Genomic DNA, 16,551 nt, shown 5'->3' with positions numbered 1-16,551 from the left:
AACCTGGCCTCCTGGACTGGCCATGTCTGGATGAAGGTGAAGATGAAGCACCTGCCCTGGAATCTGGAGCAGCAAAGACATTGTGCACAGACTCTAGGAGCATAAACCCATCTCAAGGTGGATCCCTTACTGTGTGCTCACAGGGGAGGCAGCTTGGAGAAGCAGCAGGCCACCTGCGTGGGTAGCAGGATAGAGCCACAGTGCCTGCCTCTGGGTTCCCGTGGTCAATGTCAGTTCTCTCCTTGGGCTACACCCAACTTCCAGACTCTTGATCTACTGGAGCAGAGCCTCCCATTCCCTGTACTTGACCCACAGCTGGTTTTATGGGGTGGAAAGGAGCTTCAGAAATTCTTGAGTCCAACCACTTCCATTTTCGGATGAAGTCGAGGCCCATATAGTAGCATCCATATGTCTACATCCCGTGGTGACCTAGGGCCTCCATCCCTTTCCTGATTGGATTGCTTCAGGCCTCTGTGGTCCTCCATCTCCAGGCGAAGGCTATGCGAGGCCATGGCCTGCATTTTATTCTCAGACTTGACATCTGGCAAGTGCTCAGAGTCTCAATGAATGAATGAATGACTCACTGTAAGAACTGATTAATGAATGGAATGACTAGCCCAAAGACATGTTGGTGGCAGCAGATCCAGGATACCCAATATGAGGACTGGCTCCATGCTCCTCATATGTCCTGACTCAACATTGGCCACACGGGGTGAATCAGAGGAGTTAGGAATGCCAACATCCAGCCCGGCAGCTGGAAGCTGTAGCCTGGTTCGTTAGCCAGCTGTGAGGTGGTCATGAGTGCAGGGTACAAATTCTAGGAGGGATTTGTTGCGGGGCTGCTGGAAGGACAGTTCGCCCTTCCTGTGACTGAGTGCCACTGGTGCTGGGTCCTGGTCACTTCCACTCAGCACCTGGCTTGTCCAGGGCAGTCTTTGCTTGGGAGCCCCCAGGGGTCTGGCTGAGGCTGTCCGACTGTGTAGCTGTCTGAGGTGCTCCCTGCCCGTTCCTGTTTTTCCCAGGCACACTTCTGGTATCATCCAATCAAACTTAGCACCTCCTTTCCAGGAACCCCAACAGCCATGAGATGTTTGGGACAAATTACTTAGTGTCTCTAGCCTTCATTTTTATCCTCTGTAAACGGGGCTTAGGTCATACCTGCCTCCGGGATAGTCATGCAGGAGTCAATGAATCCAGGTCAGGGGCTGGAGTGGCACCTGGTTCAGGCAAGCACTCGGTGCACATTAGCCATGGCACATTAGTCGTGGCTGAAGGATCCCATGCTTTTCCAGTGAATTGCATTTGCAGGTGAAGGAGCGGCAGGGAGACCATGGCCCTTGGATAGCCCTGCACACACACTGGAGATGCCAATGCTACCCCCTTTCCTGGGCAGCCAGAGGTAACAGAGGGTTGCAGACCTGACAGGCTCAGGGCTGGGTCTCTCTTCTGGAGGTCAGAAATACCTTGACCCCCTGCCCAGCCTCAGAGGTGGAATCCAGATGGCCCCCTCCTGCCCAGCATCTACCTGCTCCAGGCCCAACTCCCTCTGGGGAAAGTGGCAAAAGTGAGAACTGCCCTTGGAGCTTTGTGGATCCCCGCTGTCCTTTCCAGGACATCCCCAGTCACTTTCCTACCCCATCTAGGTCCTTGACCACTCTGGGTGACCCTTGCTGCTAAAATGACAGCTCATGCAAGAACCAGAGAGTTCTAATCCCAAACCAGGCTCAGTACCAAGCCACACCTCCTTTCCCCGCTCAACCCTGGGACCAGGGTAGTTCCAAAGGTAGTTTCTGCCTGGATGAGGATGGGCATGGGGACAGGATGTCTGCTTGTCCCTCCAGCTCCCACAGGAGAGTGAATAGTCCATTTTGTGTCCACCATGAAGGCTGCGACCTCTGCTCAGCTTTGCCATTGTGCAGGGAAACAGTCACAGACTATGCAGAAAGATGAGCATAGCTGTGCTCCCAGAAAACCATCTCCAAGGACATGCACTGTCCCCCAGGCAGCGCTGGCTGACACCCATGCTTTGTAATGAACATGACAATCCTGCAGGGGCGCTGATCTTCAGTGGGTGAGTGGACACTTGCAGGTTGCTTCCCTTGCCCTCCTGACCAACAGCATCAGACTTTCTTTTGGGTTGCTACTTGTTCCCTATCATCTCCCTTGGGGTTTAGGCATGATGACCTCAAACTGGACCCTAGGGTGGGCTGAGGGGATCAATACAACATGTCCCATTACCTGAACCATGGTCATTTATTGGGGGAGGAGAATGAAGGAACATGTCATTCAATTTGGGTCATATAATTAAATTTGTGAGTCGTTTGCTTGGGCTTTTCCAGGGGTGCTTTTTCAGGAACATCTAAAAGAGAAGCTATGCATGTGCAGATGGTACTGTAGTCAATATAGTGCTGGGGAGTAGGGAGTGACCGGAAGACAAAACTGATCTGGAAGTCGATCAGAACAAGGGAGTCACAAAGAAATGGATCCAGAGCCCGAATGGCAATGGGACGCCCTGGCTCAAACCATGCCAGAAGCCGGTACATCCCTGAACTTTTCAATTATTAAGCCAATAAATTGCGCATTACCTAAAACCAATAAGTGTTCTGTTATATATCAAAAGGGATCATGACTGACACAACTAGGGAACACAGAAAGAAGAAGAAAAACTTTGCATGTCACTGGCAGGGTCCAAAGAAATGACTCTACAGTGATAGAATTCAGGCATGCAGTCAGGGCAAGGAAATCTCTGGAAGAGATTTGAGCAGAGGTGATTCCTCTTAAAGGCATTCAGAATCTGCCACCCACAACCATAACACTCTGGCACAAGGTCATTTTGAGCTGAAGCAGACATAGGATGCACTCTCTGCCCTCCCCCTCTATATCTGAACAGAACATCAACAGCCCATGAGAAGCTTCCCCAACACTGCCTGGGCCTTGAAGAGAGGAGAACCCTAGCGCTTTATCACCAAAGGCAAAAGGCACCAAAGAAGTCCACGCAAACCTTACTAACCAGGCCTCCCTACTATGAGTGTCCACCCATAGTTACCTTCCCTCAATCTGTCACTGCTAGGGGCCCAAAGTCCCTCTTTGTCTATAAAATTTATTGCAAGCAGCTCTACAAACCCAAGTCCTCACCACACTTGTGAGTTACTTACATCCCTGAATTTTTCCCCAGGTGCATGCACCATACCCAAGCTAATAAATTTGTTTGCCTTTCTCTTGTTAATTTGTCTTTTGTCGATCTAATTTGAAGGGACCCAGGCACTGAACCTAAATGGATAGAGGAATGATTTGGTTGTTCTCCTACAATCCAGTATTTCCCACTTCAGACCTTATGAGGGCTGGATGTGGATGCTCCAGGGCACACCCTGGTCTCCAGGAGAGGGGCAGACAGAGGCCAGGTTTCCAGGGGTGGTTTTCCCATCAGAAGGAAACAAACCAGCGCCCTGCCCTCCCCGCAAGGAAAGAGCCAGCCCACCTCCCAGCATCCAGCAAGAAAGCAGAAAACGGAAACAGGAACCAGAGCGCAGGCTGAGTAGCTGTTTTAAACCAGTGTGCCTCCAGGGTTAAGTAGCTCCAGTCCCAGGCCTAATCTTGCTGCCTTCCCTGCCTCCTTCAGCTCTGCCTCGCCATGCAAATTGCTGTGTAGAAGCTGTGCTGCGGTCTGACAGGTCCCGCAGAGTTAACTGCAGCCAGCCTGCTGCAGAGCCGCCAGGAACCCGGATGGTCTCAATCAGAAGGAGGAAGGCGTGGCGACCAATTAGGGCCTGTGTTATTTGACTAAGCATGCCAGATTAATCACAATGATTAATTACAGGCTACGAGAGCAGAAGAGTAATTAGCAACACCTTCCCATGCCGGGAGGCGGCTGCGGGGCGATGGAAAGCTGAGAACCCAGCAGAAAGGGACTGAGCCCCGGCTGGGGCTGGGGCTGGGGCTGGGGCTGGGTCTCTCCCCGGGCAGGGAAGCCAGAGGTCACAGAGCTCCTCCTCATGGGCAGAGCTGGAGGAGAGCCACCCAGGGCTGCTCGCTGCCTCCCCTGCAGGTTGTTCAGACTCTGACTTGGGCTCCACCGGGTGGCTAGTGCAGGCAGGGCGAGGACATGCCCTATCCCAGCTACCCTGGCCTGCCAGGGGGGCCTCAGCTTTATCTCCCTTTATCTGAGACTTGAACGCTATCTGTTCATGTGGGATTATTCTGGAATTAACGATTCTCAAGACAGGGCCACTATGACACTTGGGGCTGACTGCTTCTTCCCGTGAGGGACTGCCACTCCGGGAGAACCCATCCTTGCCCATGGGTGCTTTTACCAGGAATCCTGCCTGCCCCCTTCCCGGTTGTCCCAGCACCATAACAACATAAAAGCACACACACACACACACTTCAACATGTCACCTAGGGAGACAGTGCCACCCTGGCTGAGAACCCCCATCTTGTCACATCCTGGAGAGCTGCAGGGCCTCTCTGGACCTCAGAGTCCTCATTTGAGAAATGGGAATTCTAGTACACCCTCCTGTGACAGTTAAATGAGATACTCCTTATAAAAATGAAACCCCATCCCTGGCACTTAGTGAATTTAGTAATTGTCACTCATTAACACACAGAGATCCGAGGGTTTGTTACCTGATTTCAACCCTGCAAAGTGCAGATGCTCATCCCTGTTTATAGATCTGGAAATGGAAGACTTGGCAGGTTAAATAGCTGGAAGAGCTTCAACAGGGGGTTAGCCGGCCCCCAGCCTGGGTTCTTAAGAGCCCACTTGAGGGGCACGTGACAGGACAGGCATGCACTGCCATGTGTAGTGGGTTGCTTGGTCTTGGAGGGCAAAGGCCACCAAGGCCTGGGCATCTGCTGGGTTGGAGGTCAGGGGTCAGGCTGGAAGGGAGGGCTACATCTTTGGGGTCCTCTGGGTCACCGGCTTCTCGAATGCCCTGCGTGTGAATCCAGACTCGGGTCCTAGAGGTCTTCCCCAGCTTCCTGCCTTGCGTCTGGGCCAAGGAGCCAGACATAAGGAGCTGAGTCAGACACCAGGTCTGCAGTAACCACACACGGCCAGGGCAAGTGCATGCTGCCCCGGGGCAGCACAGAGGTGCTGGGCAGGAGTGTTCTGGTGGGAGACATCCTCCATGACTGCCTGGGGCCAGCGGTGCTGTGTCCTGGGCAGAGGAGGATGAAGCAGGGGACAGTCAGTCAGTCCTCACACAAAGATGTCAGAGCCCATCAGGGAGACCCCACGGGACGAGACTCACACCCTTCCCATTCCAAGGCCCTGGAACTGCTCAGTCTCCTCCCAGCAGTCAGACTGGTCTCATGCCACCCCCTTGGCCCCCTAGCACACACGTGGCCTGTCTGCTGCCCTCCTCCAGGGCTTCTGCCCTAGACGTCGGCACCAAACCCACCCACCCATACCAACCACCCCATGCCTGACTCCCTCTCATCCTTGGGCTCTTGGCTCTGAGAAACCCCCCACGCCACCCTGGCCAGAGCAGCCACACCCCTCGCCCAGACCTCCCGTCCTGCCTGCCTCTTGGCCCTTCCTGCAGCCTGTTCTGTCCCCTCCTGCAGAGGTAGAAACTCCAGGAGACCAGGCACCTTGGCTGTGGTCTCAACATGATCTTCTGAACCGATACAATGCCTGGCACTTCATGGACACTCCATGGACCCTCCATTCATAAATGAGTGAATGACAGGTGGAGATGTAGCATCTGGTGACAGGCAACCTTCAGGTGGGGATGCAGCCAGTCCTCAGAAAGCACATCTGAGGAGATGTTACCCCACATGAAAGGGATCTCTCCTTAGTGACTCTGTCCCTCTAAATTAGAGCTGACGGGGCTCAATGACAGAGGGGCGAGTGTGGTCAGCAGAGACCTCCTTCCACAGGTCTAGGCAGACCTACCTACTGCTTTGCAGCATTGACTTCTTTGCCTTCTGATTGGAGAAATGAATAGGCAAAGACCTTCCCCCCACCCCCCGCAATGTGCTTGAAACCCCTCCCTCTTCCCTGTCCTGTCACTTCCACTCTTTCATCCCTCCATCTCTACCCCCCTTTATAGAATCTAAGGCAGTCAGTCTGTGAGTGCCATCTATCTGGAGTTGTGCACTGTACAACCTGTGCAGCTGTATGTAGCAGCCCTGATAGACTCCCAGAGATTCAGTGCTAAAAGGGACCCTAGAGAGCCTAGATCATAATCTCTCAACTTAAAAGAAAAAAATTGAGGCTTCATGTGGAGAAAAGATTTTTCCAAAGTCATTGTGTTCATCAGCTTTGTGTCACTGTGACCAAAATACCTGACGAGAACAGCTTAGAGGAGGAAAGATTTATCACAGACTCAGAGGTTCAGTCTATGGTCTGTTGGTTCCAAGGTAGAAAAATCACGGTGGAAGCTCATGGCATCCAGGAAGGAGAGAGGGAGGGGTGGGGAGAGGAAAGGACCTGAGAAGATAAATTCTCCCAGGGCATGCTCCCAGTGACCTACTTCCTCCAGCTAGGACCCACCTCCCAGCAAATGCATTCCAATTATTAATCCATCAAGTGGATTAATCCACTGAGGAGGTCGGAGCCCTCATAATCCAGTCTTTTCACCTCTGAACATTGCAGCATTGCCCAACACCTGAGTTTTTGGGGATACATTGCAGATCCAAACCATGAGAGCCATGCTTCAGTGACTTAACGATGTGGTGGAATGTCAGCCAGTAGCTCCTGGCTCCCGGGACACCACCATGACTCATCGGCTCCCTCCCTCGGCTCCCTCCCTCCGCCCCTGCAAGGCTCTGTACAAATACCTTCTTCCTCTCCTGTCCTCTCTTCCCGGACTCCATGCTCATATTCAGTCGCATCACACACCATGCTGTGGGGTTTTCCTGAGCAAGTCACCCATCCAAACTGTAGCACCAAACATGGGTCCATCACAGTGTGGAGACCCCTGGAGGCCCAGGGTCCTTGCCTGTTGGAGAGTTAGTCATGGGTTTAAGGGCAAGGAAGGGGAGATGGGGAAGACCTCATCCTTCCTTGCAGCGTAGAAGGTACAGACATCAGATATGCTGGAGGCGACACTGCAGCTCCGTCCCACACCATGGGCATGACCTTGGGCAGTGTCCTCCACCTTTCTGGGCTCAGGTTTTTCAGCTGTAAAAGGGGAAAAAAAAAATAAACCTCATCTTACCCCACCCCATCTAGTGAGGATGAAATAAGGTGGCATCTACAGGAAGGGCCACTGCAGCAGGCCGGGCTCCTGCGGGGTCTCCTTGCCCCACCAGGTCCTGCTGCCAGCCCTTCCCAGCCTGTGTTCTGCATGTGTGTATGGAAGCCATTTAAAGGCAGGAACTGTTCTGGGAAGAGATAAAAACCCTGGGCACCGCTAAGCCATTACCAGAGATGTTTAACCAGCCCGTTCGCAGGCGGGAGGACACGCATGGAAGCGTTTTATCTTTCTCCCACAAAGAGAGAGCAGAGCCCAGTGCCAGGCCCGGACGAAGGCTGGATTTTTTTTTTTTTTTTTTAAGTAGACATTTAGGATTCTACTGATGCTCTGCTAACTCCCAGTCAAATCACGACATCAAGGAAAGAAAAACTCCATTTTCTGCTAAGATGTTGAAATGGCCCTTGCCAATTAGGCTGTGGGCTCTGGGAGGGGGAGCCTCAGCAAGCAGCCCAGTACTGGCTCGGTGTGTCTGCGCGCTGGGTTCTGAGAACCCAGGACACTGAAGGGGCAGACACTCCGAGTGTTGGCATGTCCTAAGTAAAGGGAGAGGCCGACATGGCACCCTCCTGTCTCCCCTCTGCTGTCCTAGGACATCCTGGAAAGGACTTTGGTCAGTGACTAGTTCCGTGCTGTTCCCATGTGGGTTTATTTAACCATCTACTTCAAATTAGCAAAGACCAGACTCTCCTGACATTACCCACAAGACATGAGTGCAAATACCATCTTCCTGGGCCTCCACTCCCCAGCCTCTGCTCCAGCTGTTTCTCGTGCATGAACTCATTTAATCTCCATGCAACTGTGGCAGCTTAAAGAAAGGTTCTTAGTTCTTTCCACTTCTCACATGAAGAGGGGCGTCTTGCTCCCCTCACCTTGAGTGCAGGCCATTCCTGCATCTGCTCTTGCTAGTAGAAATAGGCCTACACGGTTTCTGGATCAGGCCTTAAAGACTGGCAACTTCCACTTCCATTTCTTGACATGCTGTTTGGGAGCCCTGGGACATGAAGTAAGAAACCTGACTAGGCCAGGTACACCTGTAATCCAAGATGCTTGGGAGGCTGAGGCATGAGGACTCCAAGTTTGAGGCCAGCCTCAGCAACTTAGTGAGAATCCACCTCAAAATAAAACATAAAAGGGTCTGGGGATGTAGCTCAGTGTGTCTCTCCTGGGACTGCCATGCTCCAGCGAGGCCACTGGAAGCACTCTAATAGTCTCAACTGAGCCCAGCCCTTCAGTCTTTGCAGCCAAGATGCCAGACACATGCCTGAAGTTATCTGGGATCCTCCAGGCCAGCTGAATATCACTGAGTGACCCCAGTTGACACCACATGGAGAAGGAGCTCTAGTAAGCCAAATCCAGACTGAATGCCCCACAAAATCGTAAGGTATAATAAAATGGCTTTATAACAGAGCAACAGAGAAGCAGAACCACCACTTTAGAGAGGGCACAATGGAGTACCCTTTAAAGATGAGAAGATGAACATTCTGAGAAATCAAGTAGTTTGTCCAAGGTCACACGGGGCTTAGCAGAAGAGCCAGGCTTCAAAATTCAGAGAGCCTGGCCCCAGGCCCAAGCTCCGGGAACCTGGTACTGACTACTTTCATATCTACTGGCAAAGTGACCCTATTAGATGTTAAGGCTGCTGGAAGCCAGGGGCAGTTTTTAGCTCTACTCTTGACATGGAAAAGTGCTTAATATTTGCTCAGAGAGTAGAACAAGGTAGCAAGATGGAGGAAGGGAGAGAAGATGGGTGGGTGGGTAGGTGGATGGTTGGTTGGATGATTGGGTGGGTGGGTAGGTGGATGGACAGGCGGGCAGATGGGTAGGGTAGGCGGGTGGATGGATGGGTGGGTTGATGTGGTTAGTAGATGGATAGATAGACAGGGGAAGGGAGAGTGTACAGACCGGTGGACAGATGGGTGGATCTGACTGTGAAGCCTGAGAAATGTGGGGCAGCCTGAAGTGTTTGAAATGTAAGCTTACCAGAGGTTCCACATGGGGACAGGTGTGAGGGAAGCAGATGACCCTGAAGGTAAGGAAGCCATATACCAAGCCCAGAGACAAGACACCACGCCCCTGACTAATCCTGTGGTTCTGGGCCATGGCCTCTCTTCTCCAGGGCCACCACAGAGTCACTAGGAGAGGAGGTTGACTGGGAGACACATATTTGCATTATATGCTGCCTCCATTCCATTTTAAGCATGACCTTAACAAGGACCCAAGGAAATATGCCAGGTGCCAAGGTGTCCCATTACTAGCTGAACACTAACCTTACCTCTAAATGTCCCAAGAGTTCAGAAAAAAAAGATCCATTGTAGTTAAGGTTCTGATTGGCAGGGAGTAGGGTGGCGGCCACTGGTTGGCCTCTTAGAACCAGAGCCCATGACCCACAATAACTACAAGTGCAGGAAGGTCGTCTTCAGCCCTCAGAAACACACACCCCATGTTTTCACTGTTGGTGCATTTGGGGGGCACTGTTCAGGAGCATCGTTCTTCCTGTAATTCTCAAATGTGCCTTGACCTGAGTCCATCCATCTCTCAAACATGGATCCTCAGCCCTGAAGATCTTGTATTTCTTCCCACAGGAGTCAGTGCCCTCAAGAACTTCCAAACCACCAGAACCTTCTAGAGAAACAGAAGTCCCTGGGCTACTTCTAATAGCAGTCTCCTTCTTAAGATTGTAGCAAACAGAAAAATCTATATTATCTTGTCCATGAGTCTTTTCCCAGAAAGAGTGAACATGCCCAACCTTGATGGAAATGTCCACTGGGGCCCTGACATGGAGCCACAGCAAGCTTACAGGATGCCATCCCCAAGGTGCCAATGGTTAGGTTATGTAGTTGGTGGAAGCAGGTCAAAGGAAGCCAACAAACTGATCTTGGAGAGATGAAAATTTTCCCAAAAAAGGAAGTAGTCTCTTCAGAATGCAGAAAGAGTAATTTGTCATTCTGTGGGGACGTTGCTGCATAGATACTCTTACAAACCATGTTGGATAACATAGAGAGTGACCCAGAGATGTCCACTGTCTGATTGTGTCCAGGACACAGATGACAAGCTACTGGAGAGAGTGACTGGACATCCACGCACAGTCACCCCTTCCCAGCCTCCTCCCACTGGTCTTGCTAAGGCAGATCGGGGGAAATGCTGAATCCCAGGCTGGATTTGCTCAGTCAGGTCTCCCCCGCTAGCATTTCCGCACCCAGCTCAACGCACACATATTCCATCCACTGACTTCTGCTCAGAGAACTAGTTGACCTCACTTCCAGTCCAAGTGAAGTGAGGATCACTGGGCAAAGAACTACCAGGCCAAGCCAAAGCCAAAAAGAAATTATTTTTAGAAAGTTTTAATTTTGAAGCATCTGAAGATAGGCTTCTCCAGGAATTGTGGAAAAAGTCAAATTGGGACACTCCACTGTTCCCCAAACGCACCCTGTCTTCCTCACGCCCTGGACCTTTGCGATTTCTGTTCCCTCCACCTGGAGCGTCCCCCTCTGCCATGGCTCTTCCTGGCATGATGGCATCTGTCCTCCAAGGCAGACACTCCTGATGGCCCCATCTCAGCTGAAGCTCTCTGAAGACAGGGCCTCGTCTCTCATCTCAAACATTTGCCTGATGGCTCTGGACCCAGTGGCCTGGGCTCAACCCAAGACTCTTACTTTCTGTGTCAAGTCTGATGAGTTACTAAATCTCTCTGTGCTTTAGTATCGCCTTCCACGAGATGAGGACCATCACTCACCTGTCTACTTGGTGGGGTTGTCGAGAGAATTGTGAGATCAAAGCTGTTCACGCTCATCATGGTCATCCCTCCCGGGGCTCCAAGTTCAGGGTGAGCACTTACAGCAGCTCAGACTGGCTCCCAAACTGAATTGTGGGAGCAATGCATTGGCTGCAGTCCAATGGGAAAACAGAGGTCCAGAGAGACAGCACAGGACCAGCCGCTCCAAGAGAAATACGGGGGTCCAGGGAGAGGGCGGAGCTGGGAGTCCTGTAGATTCCCACAGTGTAGACGCTCCCACCACGGCAGAGTCAAGAAGAGACGCTCAGGGGCGAACCCTGACCTACAGTTCCCACCGGCACGTGGGATGCACCATTGTACACCGACTGAAGAAGGCGGGTGAGCATAATGCAGCCAAATGACTGAGAAGCGATGGGTTTTGAATATTTATTACTTTTCTTTTTGATACAATATTTAATCATAAGTTTACATAGCATAATGTTCAATAATGGCTGCATTGAACAAGCAGCTGGCAAAATTCCTGCAACTTTAACAACGGGCTTTCCCCTCATTAGGAACCACGTTGCTCTCTGCAGCATGCTTCCACCTCGGGGCCTGCGAGTCCGCTTTCTATCGCTGTGATAAAGTACCTGAGAGAAATCAGCGTAAAGGAGGAAAATGTATCCTGGTTCCCAGCTTCAGAGGCTTCAGTCCATGGCCTCTGGCTCGACGGTTTGGGGCCTGTGGCGAGGCGAGGCCTCGTGGCTCAAGGGCACGGCAGAGCGAGTCTGCTTGATTCATGGCGATGGGAGGCTCAGAGAGAAAGGGAGAAACCAGGACAGGGCAGAGCCTTCACAGGCACACCCTGTGACCTACTTCTTCCAAGAAGGCCCACCTCCCATGGCACCGCCAGCGTGGCACCAAAGCCATTAGCTCATGACCTTGGGAATCATGTTAGATCCAAACCAGAGCAGGCCCTTTGCACTGTGGCTCTCTCTGACTGACATGCTTCTACCTGAGGTAAGTGCCCGATCCCCCACCCACCCTGCTCCCCTTCAGCTCCTGCCCCAGCATGACTGTCACTTATTGAAAGATCTTCTCCGGGCCATTCTGTGTGAGACAGCCCATGGCCCCTCCCCATGCTTCCCAGCCCCTGGCTCTGTTTCCTTTTCTCCGATATACTGTGTGTTCACTCAGAGGCCATCTTCCCCACTAGACTGCTAGCTCCAAGAGGAGACGAGTTTCTGTCCCTTCCATTCACGGGTCCCCAGTGCCTAAATCGTGTCTGACACAGTCACTCCACAAGAATATATTTAGCACCTACTATCTACAGCTCCTCACAGTCTATGAAATGCAGCCACGATTTCTATCTCATGGGTTCTTACCAGCAGGGCAATTAAAACAATTCCCATTTCCTCCCCCATGACAGAACCTATGGCACTTAAAGATAAAGTGACTTCTTTGAGGTCACCATTACTCAGAGAACCTGCTGGAACTAGTACTCAGCTCATGGCTGCTCAGCCAGGACTCTGCCCCCAACACAGCAATGCCTCCCAGGGAGCAATCCACTGAGGATCCCCTCTGGAGCCCAGGAATTTGAGGGTCAGACTCTGTGTGACCTCTCTTGAGCCCTTAGCAAGTTCCTAGGACACAGTAACTGCTCAATTAATAGGAGTCAGATTTTTCTCCAGTGCCTTCTCTCGGAGTTTCCCCTTCTCTCTAATAATGTACTATATTGTCTTCATTGATTTTTTTTCTATGATACACTACCCTCGAATTCCTAGGATAAATCATCCTTGATCATGATGAACAATCCTTTTAATATGGTGTTGGATTCAGATTGATAATGTTTTGTGGAAGATTTTTGCACCTATGATCCTAAACAATATTGGTCCATAAGCTTCTTCTTTGCAGTGTTATGTTGCTTTGGTATCAGGGTAATGCTCACCTCATAAAATGAGTTGGGAAGTATTCCTTGCTCTGCTATATTTGGGGAGGGTTTCAGAAGTTGCCTTCTGTTTTCTGTAAGAACCCTGACAACTCATTGCCTAAAGTGGAGGGAGGGACAATTTATCAGGGAACTTATACTCGAGCTTTTCCTTGGTGATGGCCACTAGCCCATTCCCAGACTCCAGGAGAGTGATCTGTTTCCTCCCTCACTGGATAAAGGGCTGGTTGGTGCATCTGGGCAGGAAGATCACAGCTCTGGAGCCAGAAGTTCTTGCCCAATAGCACTGTTCTCTCACTACTTCCCGTGTGACCCCAGGTCAGTCACTTCTGCTCTTTGGTCTTTAAAAATGGGCTGACTGCCTTGCTTGAGAGCTCTGCTCATGACTGCGTCCAAGATGTCAGTGATGGATGCCCCTCCTCATGCCAGATAGTACCTCCACTTGGGACCAGTCCTCAGTATAGAATCCAACCACCTAGACCCCACCCTCCTCCTCATCCTGGGAACAGATGAGATCTCCCTTCAGGTGACCTACAAACCACCCTTTTCCCTCACTCCTAGGAACTCGGGGATAGGAATGCACTCTGTCATTGTCTTCTGAGTGTTGAGATGGAAAAGGTTTCACACCACCAATTCTTGGGGCTTTCCAGGATTGGGGAATTTTCCTGGGACTTTCTTTCCTCCACATGAAGCCTTCTGATTCTGAGTTTCCCAGAGGAATACAGAATGCCCTTTTAAGTATTTGAGGCTTCCCTAGGACTGAACTGGGTTATGACTAACAAAATCAACCAAGCATCATGAGACAAAGCTTTGTGAACAATAGCTGCTTCTAACTTTCTAGAAACCCATGAATCAAAGCAGTTAATTGAATAGGTGTCCAGACTGAGGGTCAGCCCCCGATGATAGGATGGATATCCATGTGAAGAGGGAGTTGAGAAGGGGGTCACATACTTAGGGAATGGGAGAAATCTATCAGTTGTCTTTCATTTCTTCCATGGAAGCCAACTTTAGGAACTTGAATTTAGGCATGGGAACTGAGTACCTGAAAAATCTTTGGGAGGGCTACAAACATGGGCTTCAGGCTGGCTCCAGGGAAGCTCCTTGGGACACTTTGGAACTTAACTGTTAATGAAGCTGCTCCTCTGAGCATTGGAACTGTTGAATTCAAGACCACAGCCATGTGCCAGCATCTAGGAATCTAGAATCGGGGCCAGCCTTGTAGCTGTGCCCGGCACCTGTCTGTCTTGAGCTGCTCTCAAGGCTGTGATATGATTTTCAGCCTTTGTATCCAACACAGTTCCTTCTGAGCACCAAGCATGTTGAAGAACGGGCACTGATACTGCTGCAGGGAGAAGAGAGGACCCCACCTCTACAACTGTCCCAAGGCAGTGGCTAGGTGGCCTCATCTGGCGAAACAGATCTAGTTGGAGAACCTCATTCACATGTTGAACAGTAACTATGAAGAAGTCTAAGGAATGTAGATTTTAGTTCTCCAGACTTTGCAGTGCAGGACACCCTTGGAGTGGGGCAGAATGGAACATGAGCAAGCTGATCTACTTACGATGCCCACCATGGTAGCTTTCTGTGTCAGAAGGGGCTGTCTGCATGTGTCAAATCCCCCTAGGGGCTTGCCAACTTTCTAGCACCTTCCTTTTTCTCTGAGGGGTAGATATAGACCCAATATGACTGGGTTTGACATGTCTATACCCATCCTATACTCATGTCTACAGAGTTAGTAAATTAGATTTGATTCAGTAACTATAGACTGTGTGCATGAAAGAAATGGAAAGATGAACACAAGACATTGATATCTGGACATCTCAAACAATGCTAATGTTCAATTCTTCAAAACTTTAATGTTCGCAAGACAATAGAAGTTTTGGATCTGTGCACAGACCTGGGTTTAAATCCCAGCTCTGTCACGCATGACCCTAGATAGTTGCTTGACTTCTCTGAGCTTGTTCTTTTTTCTTCCCCCACATCTATAAAGTGGAACTAATGCTATTGGCTTCGTAGGGTTGTGGCCAACAATAAAATGAGACAACCCTGTTACATGCCAGGTGGAGTGCCAGATGCACATCCACGGGGGCTTAATGAATGCCCCATTGTCCTGGCTCAGACATTTTGAAATAAGAACCAGTCCCCATGGCAAAGAATGTTCTCTCGGATAGACAGCAATTGCTGGATGAGAAGTGATATTTTTTTCTCAAGTTCTTCTGGGAAACCTCCCCAGACCCTGCCCTGCTGCTGTGGGCAGCACAGGTGACCCAAGAGCACAGCATCCACACAGGCGGCACGGTGAGAGGGAACGGCAGCAAAGGGTTTTCATACAATTCATCAGCATCAGTGTGTGTTAAACTGCAGGTCGAGACCCATTAGTGAGAAGCCGGATCGATTTAGTGGGTTGTGATCAGCATTTTCACAGAATGAAACTGAGTGAAGGGAAAGAGAATGTGAATCTTAATGAGTGACTGCTCCGAAAAACTGTCATTTCCCTTCCTGGGGGCACGCACCTGAGCACATGCCTGCACTGGGTCACAATGTCAAATACATTACTTGTTTGCATCACTGCAAAAACTGAAAAATAGTCAAGATACTCGGTCTCCTATGCTGGTGTGGGAGAACACTGATTATCACCTTGCTATACAACCTGCAATAAAAACGGATTTCATGGAGACTAACTTAATTCCCTAGGTGATGAATGTACACCTGGAAGCCTCCCACAGCCTCGCTGCTCACCCAATACCTGGGACATCATGGCTTCAATGGCCAGCTAACCCATGTGCAAAGCTGGTCAAGGTTCTGCCCTGGGCCATGGTGCCCTTGGCTCACCCCCATGCCTTTGCCTGGGCTGGCCTGGCAGGAAATCTGGCCCCTTTCTCACTGGCCTCTGGGCTGAGCTCATCTGAGCTGTCCACTCTGCTCCCCTGCACGTGTGGCTACCTCTGTGCAGTGCCTCTCACCTGCTGCTCCCACAGCTACGTGGCTTTCTGCTCCCAGCCAGAAAATAGTCCCTGCTGTGCGCTTCAGCTCCTGCCCCTGCCCTCGGCACCCAGCTGTGGTCGTCTTCATGGTCCTCAGCAGCAAGAGGATGTCCTCGCAGAGCCCCGCCAGCCTCTGAGCCTTGCTCTCCTCGTCTGCATGGGAGTCGTGATAGAAACAATGGTGCCTGTTCCTCAGCACCACGAGAGATGGTCGAGGGATGTTGGAACCTGCAGGCCCTTCAGAGGGGCTGTCCAAGCTTGGGGGCTTGTCAGACCCTCCCCAGTTCCCTGATCCCCTTCCCTCTCCTCCCTACTCTCTTGTCCCCTTCTCCTGCATGCTGCTTTCCTCTGTGTGGTGCTCTGACCCTTCTGGAAACTCCATCTTGGAAGAAAAAAAATTCTAGGAACTGCTGCTCCTGGAAGCCCCACACCACTTCATCTTTGGTGTTCTCTGTCCTCCTGACTGAAGCCCTCCCCTCCGCTCCCAGGGGTGGCCATAAGATGAGTGGGAGAATTTTTCACTTTCAAGCTGTTCCGTGTGGGCGGCTCTTATTGGAATATAAATGGCCTGACTCTTAATGTGTAAACGGGACAGCTTCATCCCCCTTTCAGGTTTTAGGCACTGGGGTGTATGTACCAACCCTCGCCCTAGGAAGAGCCCTGAACTGGGTGTTGTAAGTGGACTCAGGGTCCCCAGGGCCCACA

The sequence above is a fragment of the Sciurus vulgaris genome (genome assembly GCF_902686455.1).
Source record: "Sciurus vulgaris genome assembly, chromosome: 7".
Classification (NCBI taxonomy): domain Eukaryota; kingdom Metazoa; phylum Chordata; class Mammalia; order Rodentia; family Sciuridae; genus Sciurus; species Sciurus vulgaris.
This window is presented reverse-complemented; position numbering follows the sequence as displayed.